At 32.3% G+C, this 8,702-nt stretch overlaps 1 protein-coding gene across 6 annotated transcripts in view; it reads left to right on the top strand.

Annotated features, from left to right (window-relative positions):
- LOC108750552 (fasciclin-3) overlaps positions 1-8,702 on the top strand; it is a 391,231-nt gene that overhangs the window by 141,137 nt on the left and 241,392 nt on the right. The window lies entirely within an intron of this gene.

Genomic DNA, 8,702 nt, shown 5'->3' with positions numbered 1-8,702 from the left:
TTAAAATTCTGTGAAAAGTTATCTTTGGATCGCTTTAAGTTTTGTTATTACACAGTCCTGAATGTTTGAAATGTTTGAAATCGTGGCCCTTCCATCGCCTCCTTTAGTTTAAACAAAATAATTTTACAGGAGCAAGATCAGGGGAATAGGAATAGTGATTTCAAACGATGACTCACAAATTGTCGTACTCGTTTCGAATCAGAACTCTAGATAGAACACAGAGTTATAATTTAAATTAAGTCACAATATAGGACGTTATATTTATTAATACCTAAATATGAACTTAAAAATAAACTTATAATAAATAAGATCGTGATGATGTCCTTATGATATTATTATACTTTTTTGTATTTTTCTTAAGATTGTATAATAATAATATCTTATTATCGATTTAAGGCGATATTCGAAGATGACTTTTTATAGAGTTACCGCAAATTGTACGAATATTGTTAGAAGTGTATTATCTCTAGAGGGAGGACATAATAATTATTTTAAAGGACAATAAAAATCATTTGTATATTAATTAAGATAGTGTTTATTTTCTTATAACATTTATTAAATTTTATTGTCATATCACGTACTTCTGCTTGGTTAGATTTCTATTCTTAACCCTGTAATGCCCGTTTCTACCAATAGTTTAATCTTGATTCAACTAACTCTTCCCTTTAGTCCTAAAAATTAGAAAAATTAGAAAAAGATAATGAATAAGTTTAACCAAGATTAAAATTAGTCTGCATTAATAAAAACGAATATAGGGGCGAATGTTGTACATATGCAATATTTATTTTAAAATTAAATTTGTGATAAATTCGGAGTAAATTCGGGATCTATGCAGATTAGTTACACTTAAGAATTGAAGATGGAAATATATATAACATTGAATATCGAAATACAACACTTTTAAGTGTAAAAACTATACGTAGATCCCTAGGTATATGTGGACAGACATTGATAAATTTTTCCTTTTTTTTTAGCATTTCACTTGTATCATGTTATTTTTTAGCAAAAGCAGTAAAAAAATGTTTGTTTAAATGAAAAGATCGCAATCTCTTTAAGTCTTGTGTCCACAATGCTAGAAATCGATCCGAGATTTTGGACAGAGGAAGAATTAACAAATCTCATTTGAGCAATTTGGTCATATGACCAATTCTTTCTTCATCTGAGATCTCTCTCTCATTTCTAGCATTGTAGACACAAGGTTTTAGAGGGTTAACGCTTATCTGAGACACCTATACATTGGTATTATTAGCCACGTTCAACTTTTGCTGAATTTAATATTATATAAAAGATCAAAGTTTTTTAATAATGAACTTCCAACGGAATCGATTCAATTTGTCAGTTTTTTTGTGAAAATCTTATAACAATAAATATACAATAAAAATATTTTACGATTTTTCTCTGCTAAAACTTTGTATTTAATTATTCTTTAATATTTATTATGAAGAATTATTTATTTACGTTAGACAGAAAGATACAGACGTAAAACTGGTCGAAATCTTTAGTGACCATTCTTCACTTGACAATCTATCTGCGCACTTTCGGAAAAGTTTTCCGCCGTGGGGGAGACTAGTCCAGATAAGTAGCCCCTAAACCGAGTATACGGCGAAGTACTAGCAGAGAGGCAAACATCAGGGAGTCGTACGAATCCGGTTCTCTCAGCTCCATCTTTACTCCGCCGTTAGCTTTTCGGTGAGTCTCTTCCGATTCGGTCCATTTTGTTGACACTCGTCGGAACTCTAAACAGCTTCCGGCGGAAGTTTCCCGCAATCTCGTGGAGGGGGTGTGGATCCTGAAACACCCTTTGATGGATGCTTAAGCCGTTGCGCGTGAAAAAAACGCGGGAGAATCGCGCGCCGGCGCTCACCCTTCGCTGCGACGCGACGCCCGGGATTTCCTCTTAATCTTGCTCGGCCATGCATTCGGAATTATCCCGTCGTCAGTGTGTGTACGTCCGCGATAAATCTATCGCCCTAGGCAAATCTTCCGCTTTCGTAATTCCGTAAGTCGCGTATACGTGCAAAGCGACGTCCTTGCAAGCCGGAAGAAGAATGCATAATTAGAATGCGTCTTGTTACACGCGAAATATATAGATAAATTTTATAAATTTTTAAATGTAATGCATTGCCGAATTTCTTCTAAAAACATGACTTTTATAATGAATAATTATAGTATAGATACACATTTTAATCATGTGATAAAAATGGGTAAAATTTATAAAAAGAAAGATTAATTATAAATATAATGATAAATTTAATATGTAACAATAATTGTGCGATTCTTCGAGCTTTATTAATTTTATTATTCTTATTCTGTTTTTTATTTTGTCTATTTATTTTGTTAATTGAATACAACTGTTATAACTTTGGTGATCATGGAAACATTTTTTTTCATTGGAAACATTTTATATGTATATTTTTTGTAACATAAAACATTGAAAAATCTGCTACTGCATTCAATATAATGTAAAACTAAATAAATATTTTATATCGTAATATGTAGATCGCAATTAAAAAAAAAACTGTCGCCACGAAAAGGATAAAAATATATTTTATCACGAAAATCCAGTAAAAGTAAAATATGCATGTTGATTAAAGATTAACGAGTCTTTAGACAGAATATACGTGGATATAGATTTTTTAGTAAGGATTATTTTTTTTTAATTTTAATTTATTTATTAATGTATCGTTATGTGTTATAAATTTGATTTTTTTTTTTAATTAAATACGATAGTGTTGTAGTCTTTTATTACTAATTTTTGGATCAACCATTACAATTATATTGAAAGATGTATCTCAGATGTCTCTACAAAAAGTGACTGATGAAGTAAATGAATGTTACATTGAGAGAAAAATGTACTAAATTTTAATAAATATTAATTTGGTACAACAATCATTAATTTAATTTAACTATTATTTTTTATTTAGTAACTATTTATTTTTTGTAAATAAATATTATATTGGTACTATTTAAACAATTATTTATTAAAACTTAATACATTTTTTATAGTTCAAGTGAAAATTTTCTCATTTTATCTTAATTTTTTTTTAAATATCTACTTCTTATAGAGATAATTTTTGATCCAGGTTCTAAACTCGCGCGAAAGTTTAGGTCGTAACTTAGAAACAGCTTTGCAAAGGTAGAATCGCCAGGTGTGGACGAAAGTCCAGGAATCTCATGCAAATTTCATTTTCTTTGGCTAATAAACTTTTTTGTATTATTTTCAAATACAAATAAAAAAATCAGTAACGTTTCTCGTAATTTTTTCAATTTGTTAGAAAATATGTGTAATCTTAAATATATCAAATTACTTAAATAAACTAATTTTTAATACAGTAAGAACGAAAATTTTGACCTAATAAAATTTTGACCTAAACTTATACATATATTTAATATGAAAAATAGTGATGCTGCAGTAACGTTTAATTCAATTGCTTGCATGTTTCCTTTCGGAAATATTGAATCAAGGCGCTATAAAATATATCCATGACGCTTAAGATTTATATTATGTTAAACAGGTCGTTGGTGTAGGTATTCGCGTTTACCTGCTCCTTATTGCGTCTACGCGCGTGATAAATCTGTCAACTCGCGCGAAAGTTTAGGTCATAACTTAGGAGCAACTTTGCGGTCTACAAAGGTAGAATCGCCGGGTCGAGACGGTGTGGACGAAAGTTCAGGGATCTCATGCAAATTTCATCTTCTTCGGCTAATAAAATACACTCTTGTTCTGGGCTAAAGAGCACACATACCTACATCCTATGTATATACATTGTTGTATCCGTCGTCCGACAGTTTACGAAATTAATTTTCTGACATTAACGATAACATTATTCGTTCTAAATCATATTTAGCAGAATGTAAACGTTCTCTCGCATTCAGAATATTAGTCTCACAGTTTTATGACTTATGAAGAATCGTAGTCATCGTAAATGTAAGTTTTATAACCTTTCTGAGTGAGTCGGTCGTAATAAAGCAAAGATAAAGAACGACCCGGAGTTCGATTAACTTCTTCGCAATCGTAAATCCACGCGGTAAATTATTCTGACTTAACAATTCCGGGGGAAGCCCGTAAATTCTTGCCGGGCCAAATCGCGGGAACTCGCGAGATCGGAAGTTGAACTTTCTCATGCTAATATCCTTCCACTTCTATCCAATAAAACTCGAAAGTATACGATGCCGCGTTTTCGTCGTAACTTGTGTGAAAGCATTATATTGTACAACGCGTCGCGCAAAAGCGTCCGCGGAAGAATATATACATCGACAATTAAATATTGTGATTATTGATTTTCTTTACTTCTCGTGTAATTTGAAGAATGTTTTTCTTTTGCACAATTTTAATGTTATTCCAAACATTTTAAGAGTTCTAAAACTAAAATTTTTATTGTACAAATTGAATAAATTTATGTAGAATTTATTATGTAGACAATTATAAAGTTATATTAAAATAAAAGTTATATTAATAGCTTCAAATAAAGTTATATTAATAAAGTTATACTAACAACTTTATGACTTTCTACATGATAAATTTTAAATAAATGTATTTAATTTCTGTAATAAAATTTCAGTTTTAGAATAATTTGATTTCATTAGTATATTAAAATTTTGCAAAAAGATAAAACATTGTAAAATATATATGAGTATAAATTGTATATATATATTTTATTTACTCTTAGTGTTCTGAAGAAGACGGTTGAAAGAGAGAGAGAGAGAGAGAGAGAGAGAGAGAGAGAGACAGAGAGAAAGAAATTACAATAAATGCTAACATTTTTCGAAATTGATGCATTTGTTGTTCAATACTTCGGCGAACATTCTTCACGCGTTGTATATCCAAAAGGCATATCTATAAAACACAGTGAGGCAAATCCGGAAGGAAGATGAATCCTCGAGCTCTCTGTCTCTTCTCTTCCGGCTAATAAAATTCCGAGGGTGTCGGTCGATCGTCGCGCCGGTGTCGCGGCGCCCACGAAGTGCCCTGTAGCTCTCGCGGCACTTCGGTTGAACGTGAAGAGAGTGTGTTTCCCAGCTGTGTAAACAGATTTTATGCGGAGTGTAACCGCGAGTCGCGCGAGGGAAATTGTGCCCCTCATTGTCTATTCCGAAAGCCACTTGCGCCTGATGATACTCTCCGCTTTTATCCGATTTCGAGACATCGCTTGTATTTTTCGGCGAGAAGACGATGCATATTCGATTTTGGCGCGGAAAATTTTGCATAATCTTGCCGGTTTGATCGCTGCAGCGGAATAAATGCGTCATAAAGACGCGATTACGGATTTTACGGTTGGCCCATGGATTTTCATCGATATTAATACTCAAACGATTTAATCGCACGTCTAAATATTTGAACGGGAGAATTTGTTCGACCATCTATCATCCTTATCGTCTATGTAAATGGCCGATTAATTCCATTGAACAAACAAATAACAACGGAGAGTGCTTTGATGCATATTAAATTCGGGAGCGTTATTATATAATAGCCAATTCATCAGACAATCTTCACTCCTACAGAATTCATAATTTAATTACTTGACAGAACAAACAATTATATAATTTAAAAAAACGAGAATGATCGGTATAAAAAATAAATAGCATTAAGTAAAATATCATTAAGTGAAAGTAAAATGTTCAACTCAATTAAGCGAAGATATATTCGATCAAAGGTCTTGCCTAATAATATTTTTATGTAAATTTTACAATTTCTAATTTAGTCAAACTGCGCGCCGATTATTTGTCGATCTTGAAAAACACAAACTAAAGTTACATTACAAATTAAATTGACAAAGCAATTTATTATTACCGATCTTTAATATATATCTTTAATATATTATACTATAAAGAATTTATATAATGAATCGTACAATTTAATATAATAGTCCTTGTGGTACACAGTTCACAGTTATAGTTTAAAACGTATATACAGATTTTTAATTATACCATAAATAAGCATGCAAATTAGTGTTGATATGTCAAATCGAGCGCAAATATGCATTTTTTAAATGAATATAAAAGTATGAAGCATCAGTTGCGCGATGTTTTATACAGATACCTCCATGTACATTAACATAACTATCAGCTCGCAAAAGCGCGCGAGGATAGTGCGCAAAATGAGCGCTGTCCTCTCCGGTATTGTCCTTCCGTTAAATTCCCAGTGCGATTTTCACAATCAGTCGTGGGATGGAGATACAGTGGCCGTGAGTAATTACAGGCGGTCGAAGAGTGGAGGGGGGAACGGATGACGGTGTGGTGGGGTCAGGTGGTGCGTCACAGGCTGGTTCACAGAGTGTGTGCCACGCAACGCTTACCGCCGTAATCATACATGCGTAACGCGAGACCGCGGGGCTCGTATATCGTCCAGTTATTACCGGCCGTGCGTACGATTGCATTGTTGCACGTGGTGCGGATGCAACTGTGTCGCCGTTACATCGCGCAGCCATCGATATAGCGAGGGGAAGGGAAGCATACCATGAATATAGGGGGCTGACCGACCCCTTCTTTCTTTTATCTCTCTGCGGAAACGAAGAGTGTGTCGTGGGTCGAATGTCGTAATTTAAGCCCTTATCGGATTACAAAAAAAAATGCAATTTTTTAATTCAATCATCAATTTAGCTCGAAAGCTCTCCGCTATTCCGAACGTTTGTCTTGTAAATTACGTATTGTATCCGTGATACATTTTGTAGGAACGTGATGCTTTATAAAGCAAAGCAGGTGGTTTCTTTTGATCGTTCAATTCCGTGCACGCAAGTTTGCAAAGTCGCGACACCACGTCGCGAGTTATCGGATTTACGAGAAAACTCGCGGAAAGTGGTACGCGAAAGAAAACGTGTCGTGGTAAACAGATTGATGCGGAAGGAGAAAAACATAACTGGATCACATCTTTCTCATAAGCATTATCTCGTTATATTCCGCGTTGTACGTAAAACTCATTTAAGAGTCAAATCGGCTCGTTTATAACATTGTTATAGCTTCACCGTTTAGCTTTACCCCTTTTGAAGTTTATCTTTTTCTCTTTGTTGTGTTGTAATTATCACTGTCATTAAAAGAACAATAGTAACTTAATCTCTTAATTAAATTTGTTATTTCACAACAAATAAGAAATTAAGCTCCTAAACTGTCAAGCCAGATTTTTAGGACTTAAATAATTCGGTGTGAATTTATGTATTGCATATTCAATTCTGTAAACTTCGTGTTCAATTTAATTTTCAGTGTCACACAATCTTAACAGAACTAGAATATTAATGTAACAAATTAAATTTCATAAATAAGCAATTTAATAATATTGACACAATTAAGAAATACATATCGGCTCTTCTTTTACAAAGTAAATTAAAAAAAGAAACGGGCAGAAAGGAGAAAGTACTAGTTGTAATGTAATAAACTTTTTATTAGTTAATTTATTTTACTGACAAACAATAACGTTTTCGATCTTTACTTGGTCGTCAGTTCCTACACTTAACAAATTAAAATAAAAAAAATATTCTACGTAACTAGTAAGTATGAGACAGCAATAAATAATAATTATAATAAGAGACCAATATAAATTGAACAATATACGCATCGATTTAATAATAATATTAATGCTTATAAGTATCTTAGAAAGATCTTAATAATTAAATGCTGACAAGCATCTTAAAGTTTGTAAATGATTTGTTATTTTTAACTTCCATCTGTGTCAAAATGTAATTAATCCATTTTGGTGGATGGTTTATTTCGAAGTAAAGATCGTGCATATTAACATGTGTACTTAGTAAATAATAAAGCAAATTAAACACATTTTCTTGAATTAAATTGTTTAAGAACATTATTTTAGTTAGATTAACATTCAGTAGTAATGAATATGATTAAAAATAATTACTCAAATTGGATATAATTTATCATTAGATGAATGATTATATGAATTCAACAGCATTGTTGCCGTCATTTTCTTTCTTTAATCATTGAACATCAATTATCGACGAACGAACTTTATTTCCATCGTAATAGATATGAAAAGACGCAGAAGATCATTCATCAGACACTGAATTATTAACGAATAAAGAATTAATTGCTACATAAGCGTGTGCGCTTTATAAACAGATCTTATAATATCACGAAAATAAATAATATCTCGCACTTTTATGCGAAATGTCTTGATATATATATGCAACATCAGGAATTCATGACGTTTGTAGAAAGGTGAAGCGATAAAAATTCACACATGCGCAGTTAGCGCCCTGTCATAAAACTGTGTCCCGTGCATTCTTATTCTGCTTTATCCATGTTTACGAGTGCTTTTATGATTTAAAGAATCTAGATCTCTCTAGCAGTGACACGTGTCCACTTAAAACGAAGAAATATAGCACGTACTACTTCGATACATTTATACGATATACATTCTGAAATATGTATGCAGTGCGAGAAAAGCGAAAATGACTGTGATACACGAAAAATTCACATTCCTTACAAATATTTATTCTCCATCTAATTTTAACACGTTTGCTATTCCGTGCGTTTATACATATGTGTGACGCATCAATCTCTCATTAGAGACTAATGTTTACATATGTGGGATTCATTATCCAAAATATTCAACTGGCCTCTTTAATATATACTATATGTGCATAATTGCAAATATGCACTGTATTAGATAAAATGTAGTGAATATAACACTCTTACCATAGCAAATGTACTAATCAATTTTTTGAAATTAATATTTTTTTATTTTGTATTTA

Source organism: Trachymyrmex septentrionalis, unplaced genomic scaffold (assembly GCF_001594115.1).
Source record: "Trachymyrmex septentrionalis isolate Tsep2-gDNA-1 unplaced genomic scaffold, Tsep1.0 scaffold11, whole genome shotgun sequence".
NCBI classification, from domain to species: domain Eukaryota; kingdom Metazoa; phylum Arthropoda; class Insecta; order Hymenoptera; family Formicidae; genus Trachymyrmex; species Trachymyrmex septentrionalis.
This window is presented reverse-complemented; position numbering and strand designations above follow the sequence as displayed.